This window comes from Dromiciops gliroides, chromosome 1, assembly GCF_019393635.1.
Source record: "Dromiciops gliroides isolate mDroGli1 chromosome 1, mDroGli1.pri, whole genome shotgun sequence".
Lineage (NCBI taxonomy): Eukaryota > Metazoa > Chordata > Mammalia > Microbiotheria > Microbiotheriidae > Dromiciops > Dromiciops gliroides.
In genome coordinates this window covers 707,451,325-707,466,227 of record NC_057861.1, presented here as the reverse complement: position 1 = coordinate 707,466,227, position 14,903 = coordinate 707,451,325, and the positions used below count along the sequence as shown (strand labels likewise).

The following is a 14,903-nucleotide window of genomic DNA, read 5'->3' as shown; positions in this document are numbered from 1 at the left end:
AACAATTTGAGGGACCAGTTTTCATATGGCCTTATGAAATCCACACCTACTCTTTCTCTGTAGGAATTAATCTGTTGATGTGGGAGTCTAATAAGAAAGAATAACTGTAGAGAGTTTGTACCTCTTCTCCCATGGGCAACCTGCCACCCTACTCCTACTGTTGCACCTGTTCATCTACTGGCAGTATTATCGATAAATAACCATAGCAGCTCTTATTCATATTGTACTTTACAGTTTGCAGAGTGGTTTCTTCATAATGAACTATGTAGGGCAAATGTTATCCCCATTTTGCAGATGACGAGACAGATGCCCTGAAAGGTTAGGTGATAAAACATAGCCACAAACTTTAAAGTGGCAGGATTAGGATTTGGGGATTTTGATCCCGGGACCAGCACCCTTTCTTGATAACTTAGTAGGGAGTTAGGATGTTCTAGAAGGAAAGGAAGAGAAATAAAGAAGTGAGAGTTACTTGAATCTATGACATTTTCCTTCATTTACTCAAAAAGAATTATAGTAATCACTGAGGGCAATTTAAAAAAAGGATTGTAAGCTATGGCCCCTTGCCCTCCAAGAGATTATAGTCAAGTGTGGGGCAACATATGGATATGTGTTAAAATTAGTAAAGGTAATGAGTTAGCATTTTGGAAAAAATTGTTGAGGTCCAAGTTGGGAGATTTAGTTTTAAATTCTTGTTCTACTCCTTGTTACTAATGTGACCACAAGCAAACCATATAATTAGTTTTGACTTCCATTTCCTCATCTGTAATAATAATGAGGATAAAATAATAACTAATATTCAAATGGCAATCAAAGGTTTGTAGAGTCCTGTCCATGTTATTTCATTTTACGTTTGAAACAACCCGATGAGGTAGGTGCTGCTATTATTACCTTATTTTACAGTTGAAGAAACTGAGGCTAAGTGACTTGCCCAGGGTCACACAGTTCATAAGTGTCTGAGGCAGGATTTGAACTTCAGTCTTCTTTGACTCCAACTCTAGAATCCTTGCCTGTCTGTCTAGCTGCCTCACATCTGGAAAATAATGGACACGTAATGAATTATCTCTAAAGTTCCTTTCAACTCGAAATTTCATAATCTTGTGAAGAAGTAAAACTAAATAGTTAGACAATATATAACATTGAAGATATGATGGGCCTGCAGCTAATTAGAAGCAGACCAGCCCCAGTGTTCTTAAACAATAGCAAATATTGTTTGTATAAGGCATGGTGACATTTTTTAGACTAACATCTGTGGTGTCCTGTTGGCATTAGTACCACTGTTGTGGTCCTGTATTGTAGTATCGCTATTGTGGTGGTGTTCAGTCGTTTCAGTCATGTCTGATTCTTTGTGACCCCATTTGGAGCAGAGATACTGGGGTGCTTTTCCATTTCCTTCTCCAGTTCATTTTACAGATGAGGAAAATTAGGCAAACAGGGTTAAGACTGCCCAGGGTCACACAGCTAGTAAATGTCTGAGGTCAGATTTGAACTCATGAAGATGGGTCTTCCTGACTTTTAGGCTCAGCACTCTATCCATTGTGCCTACTATGATTGTATTTTGCTGCATAATAAACATTTTTGTGTATTTATCAAATCTTAATAAAATGTCAGCTCTTAACCACTTTTATACATTTTGAATTTTTGAAATTCAAATGTACCTTCTATGACATAAACACTACAATGTATCATACATATCCCCCCAAAAATGGAGAAGGAAAAGACTAGTGTGGGCTGGAGTAGTTGAAAGGTGCCTGGACTTTAAAAGCTAAGTATGAGACCAATAGGCAGAAAGAAAGAGAAGAGCATTCCAGTGTGGAAAGCCATGTGGGCAAAATCAGGATGGACATTTCAAACAACATCCAAGAGTCCAGGCTAGCTGACAGGGGAAGCTTTGTTTTAGGAAATAATTAAAAAGAAACTTTAAGGAGGCGGAATCAAGATGGCAGAGAACAGGTAAGGACTCACTTGAGCTCTCCCAAGTTCCCCTCCAAACAACTTTTTTATTTTTATTTTTTTAAAATTAACTAATTAATTAATTAATTAAAGTTTTCAACCTTTGTTTAGATAAGATTTCCAATTTCAAATTTTTCTCCCTCCCTCCCCTCCCTGCCCCCCTCCCCTAGACAGCAGGTAATCTGAAATATAACATTAAACATATTTCTGCATTAGTCATGTTATACAAGAAGAATCAGAGCAAGAAGGAAAAACCTCAAAAAAGAAAAACAACAGCACCAAAACCAAAAGAGATAGATAGTATGATCCAATCAGCATCCATATTCCACAGTTGTTTTTTTTTCTGGATTTGGAGAGCCTTTTCCATCATGAGTCCTTTGGAACTTTCTTGTACCATTGGATTGGTGAGAAGAATCTAGTCTATCACCAAACAGCTTTTTAAAAAAGCCTTAAGAGGTACACTAAGGCCAAAGTGCTACCCAAATTAGGAGTCGACTATCTTGGTAACTGATCAGCCCCGCATTGTGGGTGGAATTCATGCATTGGCAGGTGGCTATCTATCAGAGATTCAGTAGGAGGGATTTGTGAATTAGATGGTATGGCAAGCCAAGTCTGACTCGGGCTAGTCTAGTGCTTCAGGCTTGAGATGGGAACAAAATGAGACACTTTTAGATGATGTTGCAGTTAACTAAAGGAAGTTTAAATGGCTTGGAAGTCCTATTCAACAACCATACAATCTACAATAGTAAAGCTTCCCTGCCTCCCATATTCACTATAGCACTATCGTGGTTAAATGCGTTTGAAACCTGATAGGGAAGCACTCAATCCCTCCTATTTTTGACTTTTCGTGTAGTCTACTAGGAGCCTCTAACAGTGTTTGGAATATTAGTCATGTGGGTCAATTAGTCTGGAGAATGATTTCAGTACTTTAAGGAAAATTGGCTTGAGGGGGAGAGCCTTGGGAAATGCAAGGCCAGCTGAGGTGACTGGACTTTGGGAAATCACTTCTATCATAGGTAGGATGTTGTACTGAGTGTTGATTAAATAATGAAATGAGTGAGCTCTAAGGCTCTTTACAACTCTGGAGCTGTTATGATTCCCTAATCCTATTTTGTTCTACCACTTTGGTAGAATGCATTCCTATTTCTTCCCTGAAGAAATTAGTATCATGTCCTCTGCTTGAATTAGACCCTTTATTCTATTTTCACAGAACCTCTCATTAAAGGCATTGGTTCTTAAACTGGAGTCTATGAATTTGTTTTTAAAAATATTTTGATAGCTGTATTTCAATATAAGCAGTTTCCTATATATGTATTTTATATCTTATTATATGCATTGAAAAACGTGATTCTGAGAAGGGGTCTATAGGTTTCACCAGGCTACAAAAGAGATCCATCTATACAACACACAAAAAAGGTGAAGGACTTCTGATTGAAGTTGAGAAGCTTTTATTAAGCTCTACCATGGATCAGGCACTGTGCTAAGTGCTGGGGATACAAACAAAGGTAAAAAGATGGTCCCTGATCTCAAGGAGCTCAAAGCCTAATGGGGGTGATAACACATGGACAACTATGTATTGGAGATGATTGATAGCGGGAAGAGAAGACGCTAAGCATTAAAGGGGATCCAGAAAGGCTTCTTGCAGATGAGATTTTAGCTCCACACCTGGGTCTGCATTAACCTGTAAAAAAAAAAGTGAAATCACCTATAAGCAGAATATACTTTAAAAATTAAGATTGGAATGAGTACTGCCTCAGAGAACAGAGAGAGACAGAGACAGAGACAGAGAGAGACAGAGAGAGACAGAGAGAGAGAGAGAGAGAGAGAGAGACAGAGAGACAGAGAGACAGAGAGAAAGAGACAGACAGACAGAGAGACAGAGAGAAGGAGGGAGGTATGAGGCAGTACTCATTCCAATCTTAATTTTTAAAGTATATTCTGCTTATAGGTGATTTCGCTTTTTTTTTTTTTTCATTTGGCTTCTGGTTTCCACTGGTAAGGCAGATTTCAACAGAAATCAGAGTTACATAAGACATCGTCAAAAACCAGCTGATCTTCCCACAAGTTTTCTCTTACTTCTTCTCTGACACATTACTGTGGTTATATGAGACTGAGCATTATACTCCATGAGAGGAAGCAGGGAGAGAGCCGTATTGGGGATGCCATTTTTCTGTGGGTGCAAGTTCAAACAAAATCCCATAAGGCTTAATGCCATCAAAATATCCCAGGATTGAAATAAGAATGGAGGGAAGAAGAAGACAAAGAAGGGAAGAAAAGGGACTCAGGATCCTTAACTGCCCAAGTGACCTTGGGATTGGTCCATGTGGCCTCTGAGATCTCTTCTAGTTCAAAATCTATGATTCTGTGCTATTTGGGGCATAAAAGAAAAAAATAATAGCTTGCATATATATATATACACACATATATAATATATGTATATATACACACTGTATAAGTATACATATATACGGTGTCCTTATGTATATGCATACATATGCATACTGCATGTATGTGTACAAATATACTATATGTGTATGCATACACATATAGTATACACACATGCTATATATGTACACACATATATGTAACATATAAGCTTATGTCTATAATAGTTTATGCATATCTTTAAGGTTTGCAATATATTTTATATAATGATCACATTTGAGTCTATTTTTACCCTCACTTTTTTTTTTATCTTTTTCTTTTTTTGGTGAGGCAATTGGGCTTAAGTGACTTGCCCAGGGTCACACGGCTAGTAAATGTTAAGCGTCTGAGGTCGGATTTGAACTCAGGTCCTCCTGAATCCAGAGCCAGTGCTTTATCCGTTGCGCCACCTAGCTGCCCCTTTACCCTCACTTTTATAGATGAGGAAACTGAGGGTCTGAGAGGTTAAGGTTTGTCATCTTTCTCTTTAAAAAACTAGCAAAATGCTGGCAGAATTGTGTTTCACAGTTTTTTCAAAAAGAATAGCCCCACCATGCCAAGGATCAAGGGAACTTTGTGAGACGTCTTTAAAGTCCCACCCTCTCTGTGTCTTTGGAGAATTCTAGCATGTCTAACTCGGAGAAGGGGCATTATGTTAGTTTTAGACAGGTTATTATAGCTTTTTTTACTATCATTTGAAGGGAAGAGATTAGCAACAGAACAAGATTGTTTAGATAAGCAAAACAGACTTCGGTCTGGGCATTTTGAGAGCCTTGGTTTTCTTGGGAAATTATTCTCTTTACTTTGGAAGAATATGTTGTTAATCCAACCCTTTTTGTGATATGGTCTCCCATATGCTTCTGTTCTGAGCTAAAAATAGTAGTCTTAAAATTTTCAGAGGTTTTTAAAAGTAAAACTTTTTTCTTGAAAATTGACCACATTTTTTTTCATTCTAGAAAGATGATTACATTTGATTCTCATCTTATCTGAAAGTATTACCTTAAAACTAGTCCCTTAAGGAAGATAGGGAGCTAAAAAAGTAATTGTCGGGGGCAGCTAGGTGGCGCAGTGGATAGAGCACCGGCCCTGGAGTCAGGAGGACCTGAGTTCAAATCTGGCCTCAGACACTTGACACTTACTAGTTGTGTGACCCTGAGCAAGTCACTTAACCCCCATTGCCCCGCAAAAACAAAACAAAAAGTAGTTGTCTTTCCTGTGACTACTTTTTCACCCCCCAAGACCAGTTTCTTTATGGCAATGTGGAAAAAATGTAAAGTGGCCTGTATTTGGAGGCTCAAAACCTGGTTTCCAATTCTGCCTACTTACTACCTACCAGCCGTGTGGCCTTGAGTAAGTCATTTAACTTCCATGGACCTTCTTTTCTTTATCTCTAAAAGTTTTGGACTTGATGGAATCTCAGGTCTCTCTGTGCTTTAAATCTCTGACCCTATATGCCCCGGCTGATTTGAAAGACTGCTGGTGACAGATTTTTTTTTTTTTGGTTTGGTTTTTGGGGTATTTTTTTGCGGGGCAATGAGGGTTAAGTGACTTGCCCAGGGTCACACAGCTAGTGTCAAGTGTCTGAGGCCAGATTTGAACTCAGATATTCCTGAATCCAGGGCCAGTGCTTAATCTACTGCGCCACCTAGCTGCCCCCCTGGTGACGGATTTTTGAGCTTTCATAATCTCTCTTTTTGATATGGTGTGTCAGAGGTCAGTGATAACTTCCTCTGATTCTCAAATTCCAAGTGGAAATGTGATGCAGTAGAATTTGAAGTCAGAGGAATTAGTTTGAATCTTAGCTCTGTCATTTACTGTTTGTATAACTTTGGACCTCGGTTTCCTCATCTTTAAAATGAGAGGGTTGGACTGGATAAGCTCTAAATGTATCTTTCTTTCTTTCTTTCTTTCTTTTTCTTTTTTTCTTTTTTTTTCTGGCGGGGCAATGGGAGTTAAGTGACTTGCCCAGGGTCACACAGCTAGTAAGTGTCAAGTGTCTAAGGCCGGATTTGAACTCAGATATTCCTGAATCCAGGGCCAGTGCTTTATGCACTGCACCATCTAGCTGCCTCCTCTTTCTTTCTTTTTTGGTGAGGCAGTTGGGGTTAAGTGACTTGCCCAGGGTCACACCGTTAGTGTCAAGTGTCTGAGGTCGCATTCGAACTCAGGTCCTCCTGCATCCAGAACCCGTGCTCTACCCACTGTGCCACTTAGCTGCCCCTAAATGTATATTTCTATTAAATAACTCCCTTTCTCCTTCTCCCTCTCTCTTAATCCTTCTACCTCCATTTTTCTCCCTTTCCTTACTACCTCTTCTCTTTGTCTTTTTCTACATGCTCTTCCCTCCCCTTTTGTCCCATGTTCTCTCTTTCTCCATCTTTTCTATCCTTGTGTATTTCCTCTCTTCCCCAATTTTTTGCCTCCTTTCTCTCTCTTCCTTTCTTTTTGTCACTTAGCCCCCATCTTCTTGGTTCTCTCTTTTAACTTTCAAAAATATGGAGCAGAATAATATTTCTGTTTCTTATTGAATAGGATTTGTATTTTCTTTTCTCAGTTTTAAAAGCAGGCTAATTTTTAAACTAACAAAGTTAAGTTTCTAGTTCCCTGTGTGTGGTTAAGTTGGGAAGGATAGGGTTGGGTTGTCAATGACCCTTGCCAATGTGTTTGGGATGAAGTTGGTTCATGGTGACTTCTTTTGGAGGGGGGGCACAGGGCAATGAGGGTTAAGTGACTTGCCCAAGGTCACACCGCTAGTAAGTGTCAAGTGTCTGAGGCCGAATTTGAACTCAGATCCTCCTGAATCCAGGGCTGGTGCTCTATCCACTGCGCCACCTAGCTGCCCCTAGTGACTTCTAAAAGTATAATTTCCCTGGATAGTCAATGCCCCTTGCTATTGGGTTTGGGATGAAGTTAGTTCATGGTGACTTCTAAAAGCATATATGTATTTTATAGGTTGTTGAAATATAAGGTATAGTTGCCGTCCATTTTTTAAAAAAGTGTCTCACACAATACTTTGCACATACAGTTGTAGATCCCTGATCTCCAAGAGCTTATAATGTTATTAACAGTTTCTCTTAAAGTACACATATTCAAGCATTTATATATAGACATTCTGTGTATGTGAGTGTATGAGTTTTATGCTATAGCTTCTGAATCCTCCCAAAAACCACCAACCACTGTCAACACATACAACCATTGACTGGTTATCATCATCTGGCTGACAATCATAGATATAATTTAAGGGTTTGAAGGCACGTTCTATACTTGGACTGTATCTCTGATGAAGTAATCCATGCAAAACTTATGGTCGAAATTGAATATGCTTCATCTTATACATCTTTGCATCTCTTAAAAGTGCTCTGCATATAGTATGTACCCAAGAAGAATCTATTGAATGAATGGAATATATCGATTGGTTTTTCTTGATTTAGGTTAAATTTTCTTGCTTAGGTTAAATTATCCAGGTTTCACCTCCAGTATCTAAATTGTTTTATTTTATTGAAGAATCAATCAAATTTGTCTTCCTGGTTTTCAATTGAGGAAGTATCTTTCATGGTTTCTGGATAGTTATGAAATGCAATTGGAAATTTTGTTTCAGATTTAAAATTTGATAGGATATGGAATATTGCCTAACCAATCTTGTTGTTGAAATCAGTTGTGAGTTTGCCCAAAGTGTTTATATAGGTGTAGATTAAAAAATTTTTTTTTCTTTTACAGTTGGCTAATTTTTTGGCTGATTCTTTGTTGGTATGCAAGTATTTTACATCTATTTTATTATGTCTTTCTGAAAATTAAATGCTAAGTAGGTTAAAACATTAAATTCTGGAGCAGCTAGGTGGTGCAGTAGATAGAGCACCCGCCCTAGTTTCAGGAGGACCAGAGTTCAAATCCAGGCTCAGACACTTGACACTTTCTAGCTGTGTGACCCTGGGCAAGTCACTTAACCCCAATTGCCTCACAAAAAACCCCAACCCCCCCCAAAAAACCCATTAAATTCTATGGTGATGCTTAGATAAAGTTATAGTAATATATTTTGGTCCTAGAGAACAAATTACCAAGGACAGAATGAAAAGGAATGATCCTGAGTTACACCAAGAGAGTTAAATGCCACAAGTAATAAAATTTTAGATTGGACTCCATAATTAAGTTAAAAGAGATGAACAGTTTGCCTATGAGGAGATTGACAGTAGATCATCACACCGAAAAATGAACAATTCTCACTAGCAACTAAAGAAATTAAAATTAATCAACTTTAGGCTAACATGATATAACTGTTAAGCTATTAAAATTGCTGATAAAATACGATGTTGTTAGGGATGTGGGAGAACAAATTTCTTTGATCATTGCTATTGATATTGTCTGTGTAACATTTTACAACTATAAAATGATTCATATCCATTAACCTGATAGCTCCATTTTGGGAAACTCCCTCCCTTTGGCCTCTCCCCCACCCACTGAGAAGCCAAGCAATATGATATCAATTAAACATATGAAATCATACAAAACATATTTCCATATCAGTCATGTTGCCAACAAAAGCAGGAAAAACGAAGAAAGTAAGAAAATTATACTTCAGTTTGCATTCAGAGTCCATCAGTTCTCTCTCTAGAGGTGGATATCATTTTTCATCATGGGTTTTTCAGAATTTTCTTGCATCATTGTATTGATCAGATTAGCTAAGTTTTTCACAGTTGATCATCATTACAATATTATTGGTACTGTGTACAATGATCTCCTAATTCTGTTCACTTCACTTTGCATCAGTTCACATAGGTCTTCCCAGTTTTTTTCTGAAACTGTCAGGCTCTTCATTTCATATAGCACAATAGTATTCCATCACAATTGTACACCCCAACCTGTTTATCCATTCCCTGATTGACAGGCATCCCCTCAATTTCTAATTCTTTATCACCACAAAATGGGCTGCTATAAATATTTTTGTACATGTGGGTCCTTTTCCTTTGATTTCCTTGGGATATAGACCTAATAGAGTTATTGCTGGATCAAATAATATGTCCAGTTCTATAGCCCTTTGGGCATAGTTCCAGATTGTTCTCCAGAATGGACCAGTTCACTACTCCACCAAAAGTACATTAGTGTCCCTCTTTTCCACACATCTCCTTTAGTATTTGTCACTTTCTTTCATGTGAGCTATTCTGATAGCTGTGAGGTGGTACCTCAGAAATGCTTTAATTCATATTTCTCTAATCAATAGTGATTTAGAGCATTTTTTCATATGACTATATACATAGCTTTGATTTTTTTTTCCTCCAGAAACTTCCTGTTTATATCCTTTGTCTATTTATTAATTGGAGAATTACTCTTATTTTTATAAATTTGACTCAATTCCCTATATATTTGAGAAATGAGGCTAAAGTGATTGAAAATGTTAAAATAGTACAAACACACTGGCTACAATATGTAATATGCATGTTATTTTATATGTTTACACACATAAGTATTTTTAAATGCAAATTTTGGGGGCAGGGCATTGAGGGTTAAGTGACTTGCCCAGGGTCACACAGCTAGTAGGTGTCAAATGTCTGAGGCTGGATTTGAACTCAGGTCCTCCTGAATCCAGGGTTGGTGCTTCGTTCACTGCGCCACCTAGCTGCTCCCATATATGGATTTTTAATAAGACTCAAGAGAATTTGGAGTGATATGAATAGAGTTTAAAGTAAAATAAATTCATTTTTGTAAAGTTGCTTATAATCATAATAAAAATAGATTTTAATTAGGGAAGTCAACCACTTATTTGGGTCAAATTAAGTAGAAATCAGGCCTATGAAGGCTGGACAATTGGTCTACACCTGCTTCCTTCATTTCCTCACTTGTAGCCCAAAATCTGGTTTTGGCCCTCAGAAATCAACTAACAGCTTCTTTCTGAAAGTCATCAGTGACCACCTCCCAATACAATGACCTTTTCTCCTTATCTTTCTTCTTGCCCATCTTTTCAGCATTTGGCACTCCTGACCACCACTCTTTTCTTCAGTCTCTGCTCCTCAGTTTTCAGGTGCCAGAGCTAGGCAAATTGTTTCCCTTACTCTGCTCATCCTTCTCTCTTTTGCTGACTTTTCTTCCTTTGATCTTCTTTCTGTGTCCCTTTCAATGCATATCAAGGTAGAATCCTCAGCTTTTGCTCTAGACCCTCTCTGCCCCAATGAGCTGATTCATTTGCAAGTTCTCATACTTTCATACTAATGACTCGGATCTTTATCTCTGGTCTTGCTCTGGAGATCAGCTAGTCAATCAACAAGCATTTGTTAAGGCCTATTTTGTGCTGAGCACTGTGCCAGATTCTTGCCATCAAGAATTTGGGATGATAATATATATATATATATATATATATATATATATATATAGAGAGAGAGAGAGAGAGAGAGAGAGAGAGAGAGAGAGAGAGAGAGAGAGAGACAGAGACAGAGACAGAGACAGAGAGGCAGAGAGACAGACAGAGACAGACAGAGAGATAGAGACAGAGACACAGAGACACAGAGACACAGAGACATAGAGACACAGAGAGAGAGACACAGAGAGAGATGGCTGCACAATAGATACAAACCAGTTTGAGGGGAAGGGTGCTAGCAGCTGGGGAAAAGGCCTAGTCCCAACTTCTCCTTTTACATATGAGTAAACTGAGGCCTAGGAAGATTAAATATCTTGTTCAGCCCTAAAACCCAGGTGTCCTACTTTTCAGTCCAAACTCTCTTCACTTCATCATACTGCCCTTCTCCCGTCCTGTGTCCAGTCTTACAGCTTCAGCTGCCTAATGGACATTTTTACATCCATCACCTCAAGTTCAATATGTACAAAATTGAAGACATCATCTTTCTCTCAAACTGGCTTCCCTCTCCTGACTTCCCTTTTTCCATAAATAACACCACTATTCTCCCACTCAGCGAGGCTCAGAAAATCTCTAGAGTCATCTCTGAAACTTCCCCCCTTATCTCAGTCACCAAATTCCATCAGTTTTAACTTAAAGTCTCTTGAATTCAGCCCTTTCTTTTCTACCTTCACTGTTGCTGCCCTAATCTAGGACCTTATCACCTCCTGCTCTTATTCCTGTAATCGTCTACCCTTGAGTTTGAGTACACACACACACACACACACACTAATCCATCCTACATACCACTACCAGACAGGTTTTCCAAAAACACTAATTTCATCATGTTTCTCTGCTCAAGAAACTCCAATGGCTCCCTTGTTGCCCATGGGAAAAGGGCATGTCTCAGACTGACACTCAAGGCCTTTTGCAATTTGATTCAATTCAACCCTCCTATCTCACCCTGTCCCACTTCACTGTCAACCTATTGTTCCAGTAAGAACTCTCTCAATGACATAGAATCTGGCCCTCTCATTTTTGCAACTGATAGTTTTGCGTAGGTTCTTCCCTACACCTCCCTATTCAAAGTCTATTGCTTCTTCATGGGCTGTCTTAGATCCGAATTCTTTCCCAAAGCCTTCTTGAGCACTCCATCCTACAATAATGTATCTTTACCTCTTATCACAATTATCTAGAATTATTGTGGTGCTTAATCAACCATATACCTATACACAATATATGTATTGTATATTTGTGTATAAACATGAGTGTGCAGATGTGCCTGTAGATTCATATGTCTGTACATGTACATATACACACAATACATATGTGTATATACATAAGAGAGACAGAGAGTTCTCACCCAGAGATTCAGGTTGTACTGATCTCATTAAGCTCCTGAACCTTGTTATTATTGTTGTTCAGTTATTTCAGTCATGTCTGACTCTTCATGACCCCATTTTGGTGTTTTCTTGGCAAAAGTACTGGAGTGGCTTACCCTTTCCTTCTCCAGCTCATTTTATAGATGAGGAAACTTAGGGAAAGAGGGTTAAGTGACTTGCCCAGGGTTACACAGCTAGTGTCAAGTGTCTGAGGCCAGATTTGAACTCATGAAGATGAGTCTTCCTGACTCCAGGCCCAGCACTCTTATCGTCTTCACCATCTAGTTGACCTCTCATTTAGTTTAATCCTTCCATTTAAGAAGTGAGGCTTGAAGAGTTTGGATGGTTATCCAGAATCACAGCCATGTCCTGGCAGAGCTGGGTTCCTCTATGTGACTTTTGTCTCATTCAGTACTGAATCCTAAATTAATTAACAACTTTAGGTTCTTGCCATCCCTGACTATCCAAGATCCTTTGACCTCTGTATCTCCCTATTCTAGAAGGAGGAGAGAGTAGGAACAGTTGATTTTTCTTTCTTTCTGTTTTTTTTTTTGTTAGTGAGGCAGTTGGGGTTAAGTGACTTGCCCAGGGTCACACAGCTAGTAAGTGTTAAGTGTCTGAGGCCGGATTTGAACTCAGGTCCTCCTGACTCCGGGGCTGGTGCTCTATCCACTGCGCCACCTAGCTGCCCTGGAACAGTTGATTTTTAAAGACAGATTTAATTGGCCATTTCCCCCAGTTTCAGTTCTCAGATGCAAATTTCCCATTTCTTTGCTATGAGGAATCTAACCAGTCTTCCTTTAGTAAGCTTTGTGCTCTGCAAAGGATGAGTGGAGTTGACTCATAGCAGGTGTTCACACTGCCATCTCACAGGGTCCCAGGATCATTGATTTAGAGCTGGAAGTACCTGGAATCCAGTAGAGTCCAACCCCCTCATTTTACAGATGAGGCACAGATGAAGTCCGGTAGGGCTGTAAGGGACTCTCTTCCAAGTTCACATAGGAAATAAGTAGCAGAGCCAAGGCTTGAACCCAGGTTTCCTGATACCGTTCCATGCTGCTTCCTTGTGGACTAACCGCTTTGGCCAAGGAAACAAGAAAAATGCCTCTAAAGCCACCAACTAGTTAAAGGAAGTCCATGAAAGACCGCCAACTCTAAACTCAACTCTCAAAATAAATGCTTTGTCGTAATTAAAGCAGGGATGGTGTTCTTATTAATAACAGCACTCAACACCAATAACAGTACTCAACACTTTTCATCTTCAAAGCCTGTGTATTCTCAGTATATGCCATACCCTGAAGGGTATTAGATAATAACTACGCAAGGAAAACTTGAAAAGTTCAGTGGGACCGGGTAGTACTTTTCCAGATTGGGACTGCTTTGACCTCTAACATGAAGGAACGTTTCAGCCCCGAAGTTTTCTGCTTCCACAGGACATGCTGGGGCAGTCCGACAGGAAGGGGGGAAGCGTGAGCCCACAGGTATCAGCATTGGAGAGAAGAAAGCTCAGTTTGTTTGTGGGTCAGAATGTGCAAACTGTTCTTCTTTGCCTGGGTGCTGGGACTGCTAGGCTAGGGCTGATAGGATTCCTGGCACTGGCATTATTTTGTCTTCCCAGGGAGGACAGCTTCTGTGAGATTCCTTCATCTTCTTCATAAAATTCTAAATGTTTAGGTCCCAAGTCTGTCCCTGATTCACTTAGGAAAAGTGACTAAGCCCTCTTTGCTTTTACTGTTGTTTATCTGCTGAAAGTAGACTGTGTCTCCACTGCCTTTGGGAAAAGTCTTTGTAGTAGATGGGTTATGCCCTCAGTTTCTTTCTTTCTTTTTTTTTTTTTAGTGAGGCAATTGGGGTTAAGTGACTTGCCCAGGGTCACACAGCTAGTAAGTGTTAAGTGTCTGAGGCTGGATTTGAATTCAGGGACTCCTGACTCCAGGGCCAGTGCTCTATCCACTGCGCCACCTAGCTGCCCCATGCCCTCAGTTTCTAAGCAACAACCACATGCCACTTCTATCCAGTGACAGAGTCCCCAAGGTAGGGTTGCATTTATCAAGTGGTCTTTATTTTGAGGTAATGAATGCTTCCTAGAGTTGATAGTAGAAAGAGAGATGGAAATAGAATCCAAAGACCTGGGTTTGGATCCTGTTTTTCCCACTTACCACCTCTGTGACTTTAGGCAAGGGGCAATGTCTCTGTGCTTCAGTTCCTTCACCAGTAAAACAAAGATAGAATTGTTGGACTCGATGGTCTATGAGGTTCTTTGTTGTTCAGATGTTTCCATTGTTTCTGATTCTTTGTGACCCCTTTTGGGGTTTTCTTGGGAAAGATACTGAAGTGCTTTATTTTCCATATGTAAAAACGGAGGCAAACAGGATGAAGTGACTTGCCCAGGGTCCCACAGCTAGTAAATGTCTGAAGCTGGATTTGAACTCATGAAGATGAGTCTTCCTGACTTCAGGCCCAGCACTCTGTGCACTGCGGCTCCAGTGGCAGCCCGTAAAGTCCCTTCAAGTTCTAAATCTGTGATCCTATGACTTCATAAATCCATGGGCCACTCTGTGACGCAGATGTCCTTATTTCTCCATGTAAAATGGAGAAGGGGACAGAACAGAGCACCATCCTTAGAGGCTGTAAAACCTGGATTCAGGTCTCTTCCCTGGCACATAATGGCCAGACAAGTCACTTAACCTCTCATTTCCCCACTCCCCTAACCCACTGGACAACTCTCTGAGACTGTTATAGTTGCAGAGCAGGGAAAGGGGGTTTCCTCACCAGGAATGAAATCACAGATTGAGTTTTTTTAAAGTGAATAAGAAATAAAAATA

The 14,903-nt window shown here is 39.5% G+C and overlaps 1 protein-coding gene across 3 annotated transcripts in view; it reads left to right on the top strand.

Moving 5' to 3' along the window:
- PPARG (peroxisome proliferator activated receptor gamma) overlaps nucleotides 1-14,903 on the top strand; it is a 183,633-nt gene that overhangs the window by 22,964 nt on the left and 145,766 nt on the right. The gene's annotated exons all lie outside the window — the stretch shown is intronic.